Source organism: Pteropus alecto, unplaced genomic scaffold, assembly GCF_000325575.1.
Source record: "Pteropus alecto unplaced genomic scaffold, ASM32557v1 scaffold7, whole genome shotgun sequence".
Lineage (NCBI taxonomy): Eukaryota > Metazoa > Chordata > Mammalia > Chiroptera > Pteropodidae > Pteropus > Pteropus alecto.
The window spans coordinates 29522263-29534482 of record NW_006494614.1 but is presented as its reverse complement, the minus strand read 5'-3'; positions in this window follow the sequence as shown (position 1 = coordinate 29534482).

Sequence of the window (12220 nt, the reverse complement as noted above, 5' to 3'; positions counted from 1 at the left end):
TAGAAAAGTGCAGACTCGAGAACAATAGAGAAAGGTTATGAATAAGATGTGACCATGTAAGGATTCCTGGGAAAGTTTATTTCTCTAGAGGTTTTTCTTTTGAACTCTGAGAAAAGCCATGTTTACGGTTCAGTTTTCTCCTGTGCGTAATTTTCTCTTTAATTTCTCCAGCCCTTGAGTGAGGTTACATACTCCTGAACAGCTGTGGTAGTGTTAAGAATAAAGTGAGAACAAAGGGAAATGCGACTTGCCCCACATCATCTCTCCAGAGATATAACAAAAGAACAACCTCAGTCTGAGGGGCCTAAGGTCTACTCTGGTACTCTAAGTGTCAAGGGCAGCCCCTGATGGTGATAGAGACTGTGAACAGGCAGCACAGGAAGGACTCACAGAAAACCCACCTCTTTTCCTCATATAAAATGAGGGAAGTGATGCTTGTAAGGGGGTAGTGTGACCATGAGGATATACTTTGATATAAAGTATTTGTTTAGCTGTTTTTGCATTGTCATAATTTTCTTGCCAGGCTCCTGGAAAGATTAAAAGATAATAAATGGTTTCTTCTGAGAATCACTACCACCAAACCTTACCTAGGTAAGATATTACTTTTATCTATATATGCTCTGTATTAAAAAAATACATTTTAAAGAGATTTCCTATAAGGACATTTGTACACAGAATAAAAAATGTTCATGTGTCCTTTTACAGGTACAATTCTGATTAAAAACCAAAATGCTTAGATTAGCCTTTATACAGCAATTCAAAGATAATGATGTGTACATAACATATACCACGCCTGCTAAAATCCAGGCCTGGAGAGAGTTCGTAAATAATTTAATAGTCTTCAGTAGTACAAGCTGTGGAACATCTGGAATCTCTTCCTTCTTTTTTTGGATTGCACAATTTTAAATTTGCATCTTTCCTGGGTTTGTTGTTGTTGTTATTGTTGTTGTTTTTGCCAAACTACCCAATAAGGGACACCTTAAAATCTGAAATGCACTATCCTTCTGACTGCTTCGTTTCTGACTTCCCTGACACCAGATTATAGAAGAAAGTTTATTCTTATCATTAAGACACACTGGTCCTATTGAGCGCTCATTCTCAGGGCTAACCTCTTATCGTTGCCCTGCTGTCAGAAGAGTTACTTGGCTCCATTGAAAGTGATCTTGTGCCTTTTCTGGCTGCAGCTGCACAGGAATGAGGTAATGGGGGTCTTAGTTATTTTATGTCTTACTTTTATATGTTCTTTGAGTCAAGAAATCTCTGGGTCTTGATTAATATGCTCTCTCCTCTACCCTTGGAACCCAAATTATAGTTTTAAAGTGTACATCAGATGATGTGACCAAAAATCTCAGAAATTCCTGTCTTGTTGAAGGAAAGCAGTTGTTGGTCTGACTAGGGAAATCCATATGCGCAGTTGCAAAGGTTCTGTCCTTGTCTATCACATCTGAGTCTTGTGTGAGAAATAATGGGTAGCAGCCATCAACATCTCCCATGTGGCCTTCCAAATCAACAGCTTTTCTGGAAGATGTTGTGAAGTGCTCCTGTTGGGAGCTATGTACTTTCACAGCCTTGTTCAATGTGTGTAAACTATGAATCCACACTGACAACAAGAGGGTTTTGAGAGTCACCTGTCCTCTTGGTCCTATCCTAAACCAGAAGAATGTTTTACTTTTGCAGTGATAGAGAACACAGAGATGTCTGTATCTTTTCTAGAGTCACCTGCTGGTTTAGATCCTATGTGGCTAAAGGTTATGAGAGTTTGTATTCTGTCATGGGCAATGATAAGGATATTTTCAGAGTGATTCCTTTGTAGAATGACACATTTCCAATTTGCAGGCCAATTAAGTGTCAAAATGATTAACCAAAAGCACACAGATATATTTATGCTGGACTGTGGGTCTTTCAGGGAAAGTGATGCTAGCTAGCTGTTGTAACAGACATCTTAAAATCTCTGTGGCATTGCATAATAAAAGTTTATTTTTTACTCATATTAAGCTCTGGTGTAGGAGAAGTGTTGTTACATCCAGTAATTCAATAATTCAGACTTCTTTCATATCGTGAGGCAAATACCTTCAAATATGGCCTCTAGAGTTATGGGGAGAGAGAGGGGCTAGAACAGGCTGGCAAATGTTTTCTATAAAAAGCAAGATACTTAATATTTTGGTTTTGCAAGCCACATGGTTTTGTTGCAGTTACTCAAATCTGCTATTATAACAGAAAAGCAGCTATAATTGTAGCAGTGTTCTAATAAATGTTCATATACAAAAACATTTGATGAGCTGGGTTTAGCCACCAGGCTGTAGTTTGCTGACTGTTGGACTAATCTTGCATAGGATTTATTTATGATTTAGACATAGAAATAACACATATTTCTTCCAATCATTATGTCGGCCAGAAATGAGTCACATGGTCTTAGCCTAACTATGAGAGTGTTGAAATGTAATTTAGCTGGGTGTTCAAAAGAAGAGAAAAGGGTATTATGGGCTCTGGCAGTCTCTATTACACTCTTCAACTGCTTAATGTGATTGGCTCTTCCAGACAAATCAGTTTTAATGATTCAGTTTTATGGCTAGGATGTTAGATTATTTAAGTTACATATTTTTTGTACTGTGGTTTTTGTTTGAAAAACCACCACAATGACAAAGCTCCAGAAAAGAGTCATTCTGCAAAGTACATTGAGAATTTCATTGCTTTCGTGGTCTTGGTAGTGCTGTTTCACAGAACTGGCTTCACCTTGCCTATAATTAAAAAACAAAAAAACAAAAAACAAAAAACAAATGAATGCTGCCTTAATCCACTCTGGTTGTGGGGCAAAGGACCTTTTATTCATCATTACTGTTGCCAGAGATTCAACCTAAAGAGGCTGTCTTAGTTCTTTCGGGCTGCTGTAACAGAATATCATATGCTGGCTGGTTTATAAAGAACAGAAATTTATTTTTCAGAGTTTGGAAGCTGGGAAATCCAAGATTAAGGTGCTGGGAGATTTAGGGTCTGGTGAGAACCCGCTTCCTGGTTCATAGACAGCTGTCTTGCACTGTGTCCTCATAGGGTGGAAGAGGGGAGTGAGCTTTCTAGAGTCTCTTTTGTAAAGGCACTAATTTCATTCATGAGGGTTCTACCTTCATGATCTAATGACCTCCCAAAGACCCTACCTCCTAATACTGTCACATTGCAGGTTAAATTTCAACATGTGAATTTTGAATTGGGAGAGGGCACAGAAATTCAGTCTATAGCAGAGGCCTTGGGAAAGATTAGTCCTCAGCAGCCCTCTGTGGATAGGGTTGGAAGACCCCTGCTTGTATTATTTTTATTACGTAAAAAAGGTAAGCCCCCGAAGACAAAGACTACGTTTTATTTCTCTGAAAAGAAATTTCTTTTCTTGTGATCTTTCTTTTAGCCACGTGATTCCCAACCAAACTGCTAGTAGTAAATGTGTTTTGAATTTAAGAAGCTAATAATAATCACGCAAAACAGTATAGGTGTACAGTATAGGTCCAATGATTTTCAAATGCAAATCTGTATTTGTCTTGAGCCATTAACAGTTTTTACATTTTATTAATGTCCTTTGTTCTTTTGCTTTTCTGAGGTCTTGAACTTCCCCCAGTTTAGTCCAAATAGTGTGGTATTTGTTACAGAGGAAATAGCAAAGAGATAGAATAGGTTATGGTTAACTTTTAACATGCAAAATGAGATTTTCAAGTAAGTTTTGAGATCCAATGAGCAACTGTTTTTTAAACATTCATTTATCACTTGTTATGAAATATTTAATAATCAAAAATGAAAGACCCATATACATAAAATTCTGTTATAGTTTAACATTTTCATCAATGACAGAAACACCATAAGTCTTATTGACATATGAGGGGAAGGCTAGGGGGAATTTTTTCAAAGCAAAACATAAGAGGATCTGTGGAAGAGAAAGGTGAGAGAAATATGGGCATTGGTCAGGCATGTGCCCTAATTCCGCCTCCTGGGTTTTTCTGTTTGGACTTTGGATATTTTGACTTCTTAAGATTAGATTTCCCAATTACTCTTGATTTTAGCATGGCAGAGTTGGATATAGAAGTAGCTGAGTCTAGCTTAGAAATGTGCCGGGACAGCGAGGGCTACAAAGTGGACCATCTGAGTCAAGACCAAATGGAAGGTCCAGTTTACATATTTAATTGTTTAAATCTTTATTGAGGTAAATTTGGTATCAAAAACTGCACGTATTTAATGTAAACAATTTGATGAGTTTGGATATATGCACACCTCTGTGAGACCATTACTCATAATCAGAGTAATGGACATAACTGTCACCTCCAAAAGTTTTCTTGTGTCTCTTTGTGTTTTTTTGTTTTTGTGGTGACAACAACGAGATCTACCCTCTTAACAAATTTTCAAGGGCAGAGTACTGTATTGTTAACTATTAGAGGCACTATGTTGTACAGCATGTCTCTAGAACTAATCATTTTGCATAACTGAAATTTTATACCTCATTTCCCCTACCCACTGGCAACCACTAGTATATTCTCTGCTTCAGTGAATTTGACTATTTTAAGTACTATATGAGAAAAATTTCATTTTCTACCTCTGTGTCTCTTTTACTACTCACATAGAGAGCTTCACTTCTGACACTTCTGGTCACCAAATATATGCGAATTTCCCTCCACCAAGTTATTCTCTGTGATACCAGCTGGGTATCCTACAATTTAACTCAATTCTGACACTAGGTAGAGAGAGCAGCAGATCCCAGAGGTTAAGGGCAAGGAGTAGGACATCAGGTTACCCACAACTTTTGTCTGACTTATCTACAACTTAGAGGTTCCCATTACCCCTTTGGATTCAATTAATTGGCTAGAGGAGCTCGCAGAACTCAAGGAAACATTAACTTGCATTTATTAGTTTATTAAAAGATATGGTAAAGGCTGCAGATGAACAGGCACATGAAGAGATACACGATGTGAAGTCTGGGAGGGTCCTGAGTGCGGAAGCTTTTGTCCCCATGGAGTTGGGGCACACCACCCTCCTGGAAGCTCTCTGAACCTATATACCTTTGGGAATTTTATGGGATTTCATTACACAGACATTATCTTTAATCAACTCCATTTTCAGCCCTTCTCCCTTCTCAAGAGAATGTGGGCATGGGGCTGAAAATTTTAAGCTTTTAACCATGGCTATTCTTTCTGGCGACCAGCCCTCATCCAGGAGCCCACCTAGAATTTCTTCACTAGAATAAAAGACACTCCTGTCACCTAGGAAATTGCAAGGGTTTCAGGAGTTCTGTGCCAGGAACTAGGGGATGAAACCAATATATATTTTTTTACCTTTTCATACATATATCGTGTAAGAGGAAGCATGCAATATTTGTCTTTCTATCACTGGCTTATTTCACTTAGCACAATGACTGAGAAGTCCAGTGTAAACCTCAAAGGAGTCTATAGTACCAGTGCCACCTAAGGTGAGGCTGAATCACTCAGGGAACACTACCAGGCCCTGACCTAGGGAAAATAAACTATAACTTATACCTGTTAAAGAGTCGGTGTTAAATGACAGGAGTGTCAACAATCTTCAGTTAGACAAAGGATGCTGTCCTTGACACCAGAGAGACCAGAGTAAGATTTAGTATGGATCCATGGACCACAACTAGCCCCAAAGCCAAGAACCACAAATAGCCCTGAAGCCCCATGTCCCTTTTCAAACACCTAGAGGCAAAATCCTAGAGAGAAACAGAAGGAGGGGAAGCCTCTGAGAAGCACTTTTATCCAAGAGAGACTGAGTAATATTTAAAGATACTATTTCAACTATAGGGTTAGGCCTCAAACGGACTGCACATGTAGGTTATTTTTTCTTGTAACCAGCTTTATAGGAAGGCTGGTTAATTATAAACAAATCAAGAAATTACATTTTCTCTGCACATCTGAATTGATTTGTGAGTTAAATATTTGCTATCTTGCTACACTGGTTAATGAATTAAAAGAAAATCTAAAAAGAAAACCATGTAAAATTTTTATTGCATTTCAAACTGTTGGCTAATTGGAAAATATTTGTATAATCCAAACATGCATATATATTTACATCTACTGATCCTGAAAGAATCAATTATATTAAGTAAAAAGCACTTTATCTTAACATTTCGTAGAGATGTAAATTGAATGTTCTCTAAACCTTAAAATAATATACTCCATAGACTGACTTAATATACACATAAAAATTTATCTCAAAAATTCAACTATATCTTTAAAAACTATATTGTTATAAGAAACTTGCTACTTTTTTATGCAATTGCTAGCATCACAGAAAAAGGCAAATCACTACATATTTGCCTGTTAACACTGAAGTCACATGTCATTTTCCACACTTAAAATTCCTGCACATTAGACATGTTATTACTTTATGCCCAAGATGTAAATTTCTCAGGGAAAAAAATCAATAAATTATTAAGAAGGAGATAGTCTTAACTAAGGAGGAGGGGAGCAATTTTTGTTTCCGCTCTTTAAATGGAAATATTTACTCCTTACTCTGCCTCTGCAGAGTAGCATGCAGCATCATTTCACTATTTCTCCCTGCCCTACTCTATACTTCTGCTTCCACACATGTGTTTGACTGGAAGGAGCCTCTCTGGGTACATTTAGGAATGCATGGAACAAACTAAGCCTCTCTATGAGGGTCACCATTTCAGAGATGGAGCCCTTGCCTGACCAGTTGCTGTAGCTGCTGCTAAAGGATAGAGAGCTGCTGGGAACCTGTGCAAGGGCTCAGGGCAGCTGCTCTATCAGGCAGCCAGACTGGTGCTCCCTCTCTTGCTGCGGAAGCAGTCCCCAACCACCATAGATTGTAATTCAATAGAATTCAAATCTTTAGTTGCCGACAGCAGCCAGGCAGCAGGCCCAGAAGGCCTTTTCAAATCAGGGTTTTTGCAGTTTTTTTAATCCATGGGAGATGCCAGCATTTCTCTGCCTCACAAAGACAAGCAAAACTGTACAAGCATAGAAGCTGGTAAGATACAAAGTCTTGAGGAGGAAGTTGAGCCAGATTCTGTTATGGATTAAAAAAAAAAAAAAAAAACGAGAGCAAATCCATGTGTATCGTTCGCTGTGCTAATCGGCCGTCTATTTTCAATTCTCAGAGACAAATTCAGGTGGAAATAATACAATAAATAAATGATGGGAAAATATATATGCGAACACATGCCATTTTGTACAACAAGTGTGTAGCCAGCACGCTACCAATCGTATAACTCTTATTCAACTGTGAGAATATAATTGAAGGTACTTTTCTCTTCCTGTTGGATTAAGTTGGACACTAGAGTGATGGTTACAATGATTTAACTTTGCCAGAGCTTCCAGATTCAGCTTAGCACTAATTCTACTCAAGGTTGGTTAGGAGCAGTACCTACGGCATAGCTTTGGAAGAGCAGTGCCGCTTGGTGGTTATACCAGCAGAGCACCTATAATGAGGATGAAATGAGTGTACATATGCAAAGAGCATAAAGCAGTGTCTGTCACATCGGTGCTATTCAAAGTGTGGTTTGTGGGTCAGCAGCATCAGCTTATTAGAAATGCAGAATCCTAGGCCCTGTTCCAGAGCTACAGCATCAGAATCTGAATTTCAACGAAATTCCTATTCACATTAACCATTTGACAAGCATTGCTGTGTAAATGTTGGTATTGGTATTTCAGGCTGGCTTTAACTAGCCTAAGTGGTTAAGGTGAGCTGGGCATCCTTGCTGATTTGCCTTTCCATTCCAGGCTTTGAGCCTCAAAAAGAGATTTTGTCCTCTCTGACACTGATCTCTGCTTATTCTGACTTCTTGGTGGCCAGTGGACTGTGCCCTTTGAGACTATGTCCTGTATTATTCTCAACCTACATCCTGACCTTGAATGTTTACTTTGTATCCCAATCTTGATGTTTCTGACTCTAGCAGCTTATTTAACACCAAGTCTCCATTAGCTCCTTTGCTTGTCAGCTTTATTGGATGATTTAAATTATATTCTACATCCTGATGCTTTTGTAGTTCATCTGGAAGGTTCTATGCCCAATTGCCCTCTGAACAAAACAAAAAAATGTTAGGAACATATGATGAGAAAAAAAAAGTTGGGATTATTTGGATTATTTAACACTTCCCTCCTAGGCTCCACACTGTATAGCAACATTTGGTTTTTATAGTCGACTCCAAGAGGCAATTTTCTAACAGAGATTTTATAGCAGAGAAGAGAGCTCGGCCTTTAAAGAATGCAAAGGTCAACAAAGCAAAATTTGCTCTATTTATGATATGGGTGTAACATTTGAACCTCTTAGCAGCCAATATTCTTTTGGCTTTAGGAAGGAGTTCATCGCCACACCTGCTTGCTTTATTTCACATCAAATGGTCTTTAATAAAGAGGTTTGGAAACAGAGACCTTCCATAGGCATTCATGCCAAGCTTATCACAGTTCCATGGTGCTTGGCCGATAATGCAATGAGAATGGATGACGCCAGGATGCCAGGGCCCTTGGTGTGTGGTGAATTGAAGGAATATAATTGTATGTGAAATGGACAGAAGAAATGCTTCAAGGGCACACTGGCATCTAACTTAAAGTAGCAGAGCAGCTTTGTGGAGAGGAAAGAATTCATAGCAATAAGCTTTGTATTCTGCCATGGATCAAATTGGAAAAGAGAAGAAGTTAGTTATTTGTAGACTGTGAGATTAATGTGACCCATAAACCATTTCAGTCGTGGATGTTTGTGCTGCTTGGAAGGACTGCTTAACCATCCATAATTATCGATTGCCTCCTCTGTATATGGCAGTAAGAAAGCAGCCAAAGGATGGAAAGGAGAAGTATAGCACTTAGCTCCTTTCTCCTAAAGAACTTATAGCCATATGTCACATGTGAGAAATACATATATGTTGGGGGAGGTTATCAAGAGAACTTGACTTCCGATTTGATCCATAAATCGGACCCTGGCAATTGGAGTCTCCTCACTCCCTCTCCTGTGCTTTGGAATGTGCATTCCACTTGCTTTCCTGCTTCCAGAAGCTGCTCCAAGGATGTAGCCTTGAGATAGAAATGCAGTGTTGAGAGTATCTGGACTAGGTATGTGACTGAACTCAGTTAAGGTCTCTAAATAAACTTTTAAGATTTGGTAGGTAGGTGTAGAAAACTACTCATCTTACAGCCACCCAAGACAAACCTCATAAGTTCTCTTGCTTACTAAACCTGACACCTACCAATCTGGAGTGGTCTGCATCTTTTTTTGGTCTCTTCCTGCTCTCCTCGTTTGGAGGCTGGTTTTAGATTATATCTGGGAAGCTCCAGCTAGGGTTGTGACCTAGCAATATATGTATATGAAATGGAAATAAACTTTTGCAGGGAGTACGTTGAAGGTTCGAGATGAATAACAGAGGAAAAGTTACTTCTGTCTAGCCTAGGGACGTTGGGACAGTTTTAAGGAGAAGGTGAGGTTGGAGCTGTAACTTTGGAGGATCAATTTATATTTGTTGTGTGTTGCACTCACAATCAATTGTGCAAACACAGAAACTTGTGACCCAAGTGAAGCCTGGATGGAAAAATAAGATGGATTTTAGGACTTCAATAAATAACCCTTTTTTTGCCCTCCTGAGTTTAAACATTGAGAGGAAAAACATAGGAGTGAGACACTTGGGGAGAATATCCGTTTTATTATTGATAGAAGCTCATTTGGAGGACATGAATGATGTGTGGCTGCATTCATTTTAATACTTTACTACTGACATAGGCAGAATTAGCTGTTCATTTCTGGAAGAGCTGGACAACCACAGGCCACAGGCCACAGAGACAGGGCCTTACCGCATGGCATAGAGCACATAAAATGCATCCTGCCTGCAGGCAGGCAGCTAGGAAAGAGGACCAGAGGTGCTGTACCACGCTGGCTTATCGCTTTCTCTAAAGTTCACCAATTAGAAAAGTAATTTCTCCTCCCTTAGAAATATTGATCTCCCCCAACCACTGGCCTGATATTATTTCCCAAAGTTTATTCTATTTTTAATGGACACTGTAAGTTGATTTCTGTGCAACCAACCAAATGAACAAACACCACCATCATTTAAGTCTATATATTTTTGTGATGTCAGTACATACACATATTAAATGTATATATAGTTTTGTTAAACTAGTTTTTCTGTGTTTGATACGGTATTAAAACTATAAAAATAAACCTTTAGATTAAAGATCAGATTACTTAAAAATTGTGATCTCTTTTCCTGGCCAGTACATATATTATTATATCCTCACATTTCATTGTGGTTATTGTCCTGAGGATCTTGATATGGACCGTTGCTGGAGAACTCCTGTTCCATCAACCTGATTAAAGAGACTGAATGATAAGACAAAAGAAAACTTAGGAGAAACAAGAATACTGTGGTGTTTAGACTGTTATATGGAAGGCAGATAAGATTTACTTTGGCCTCATTATGTCTAAGAGCAAAGATTAGAAGTCGTGGAAATATTTTACATACATATAAGAGAAATTTTTCCAATAGTGTGAGTATTGAAGAGGGCTGTCTTGGGAGATTGTGCATTTCTTGTCTGTAGAAATTTACAAATCAAATGACAGGGACTTTTTTTGAGGTTATTTTAAATAGCACACGTCTGATTAGCTAGATCAGAAGGTTCTAAAATCCTGTCCTAAAGCTAGTGGCAAACAGGCTGTGTTAGATTAACCCAGGGAGTATGTAAAATATAAAGAATTCTGGATAGATACTCTGATTCAGTGAGCTTTGGGAGAGCCACGTAATATAGATCAGAACTTCTGAATAGGTAATGTGCCATGAATGGGCTTATGTTTGAGGTCTTAAGACCATCTTCAGGCTCACGATTTACTATAAGCACTCAAAGCAGTCAGGAAAGCTGTTATATTCATGGTTAGGGTCTAATGTGAAAGAATACAGGTTAACAGTGGCAAATATAAAAAGGCACATAGGGTGAAGTCCAGGAGAAACTAAGTGTAAGTGTCCACGTGTCTTCTCTGAGTAGAATTGCTTGGATAGGATGCATTAAATTTTCCCAGTAATGGTGGTTGACAATATATGCAGGGAATTACCAACCAGGTAGGCTCACCCATGCTTTGGTGTCCAGAGTTTTTATTGGTGTCAGTAAAGCATTCAGCACTTGAGTAACTGACCTTAGCTATTCAGTCTCTAGCCCCTGAGATTAAACTGATTTTATTTTTTTGGTGGCTGCTGAGGTCCAGGGCCTCAGGCATACAGAAACATTCTCATCAGGTAGACTATTCTAAGCATTCAGAGACTATCACCCAGTAATCAGTCAAGGACCAGTCTTTTCTTGGAAAGCCCAGGATTTGAGCAACTTAGGCCTGAAGAATTAACCTTTTACTGTATAGGGCTGCAGATATGGCTTGAGATATTGATCCCTTCAGTGTTCAGGAAGCCAGTGCTCCCCGTTCAGGTACTCTAGCCTTTTTGGGGATCCTCAGAGTCTGATGCAAATGAGATAGGAAAGAGTTGGGAAGCACTAATAGATACAGAAATAATTCCCCAGGTGATTATGAGAACAAGTAAGGCTTAGGATATTTAGGACTAGATGATTACAGATTTCAAGTCATCATTTCTTTGTGATTCTTAGAGCTAAATTTCCTTGCAGATGCCTAAGTGTTTTCTTTCTCTGGATACTTACTTGATTAAGTTTAGTTTCTGGCTAAATATACTGGATTTTGGAGAAGTATTTCCAACAAATGCAGTGACCCCTTGAGGATGAGAAGTAAATGTGAGAAGAAAGTATCCCAACTGCATTCCCAGAGAAGGAGGTGCTGAAAAAGCCCTCAGTTTAGCTGGTATTTATGTTAAAAGAGTGGGGCTTCGATAAACAGCTCAGAACAAAAGACTCATTGAAAAACGATGTAATGAAGGATGTGTAACAAACTGTTGAACAATGCATTTTCAGTTTTGAAGGATTTCTGTTTTGTGGGAACTCTAGCACATTACATATTTCTCTAGGTTCCAGTTACCTTATTAGCTAAATGGAATTTAAACAAAACTATCTCTACATGATTATAGTGCTAAATATAAGGAATATTTTTGAGAAATTTGCAAGTGTAAATTTTAAATAATTACCAGATTAAAATTTTGCAGTCCCTAAAGCTAATTTATAGCAGCTCACATAGGTTAATTATATTCTAGAAATGAATTAATTTGCATTTTGGTGTCAGCTTTCTTCTATGTAATTTGCTACTAGCATATACACTGTATTACCCTTATTTTTTC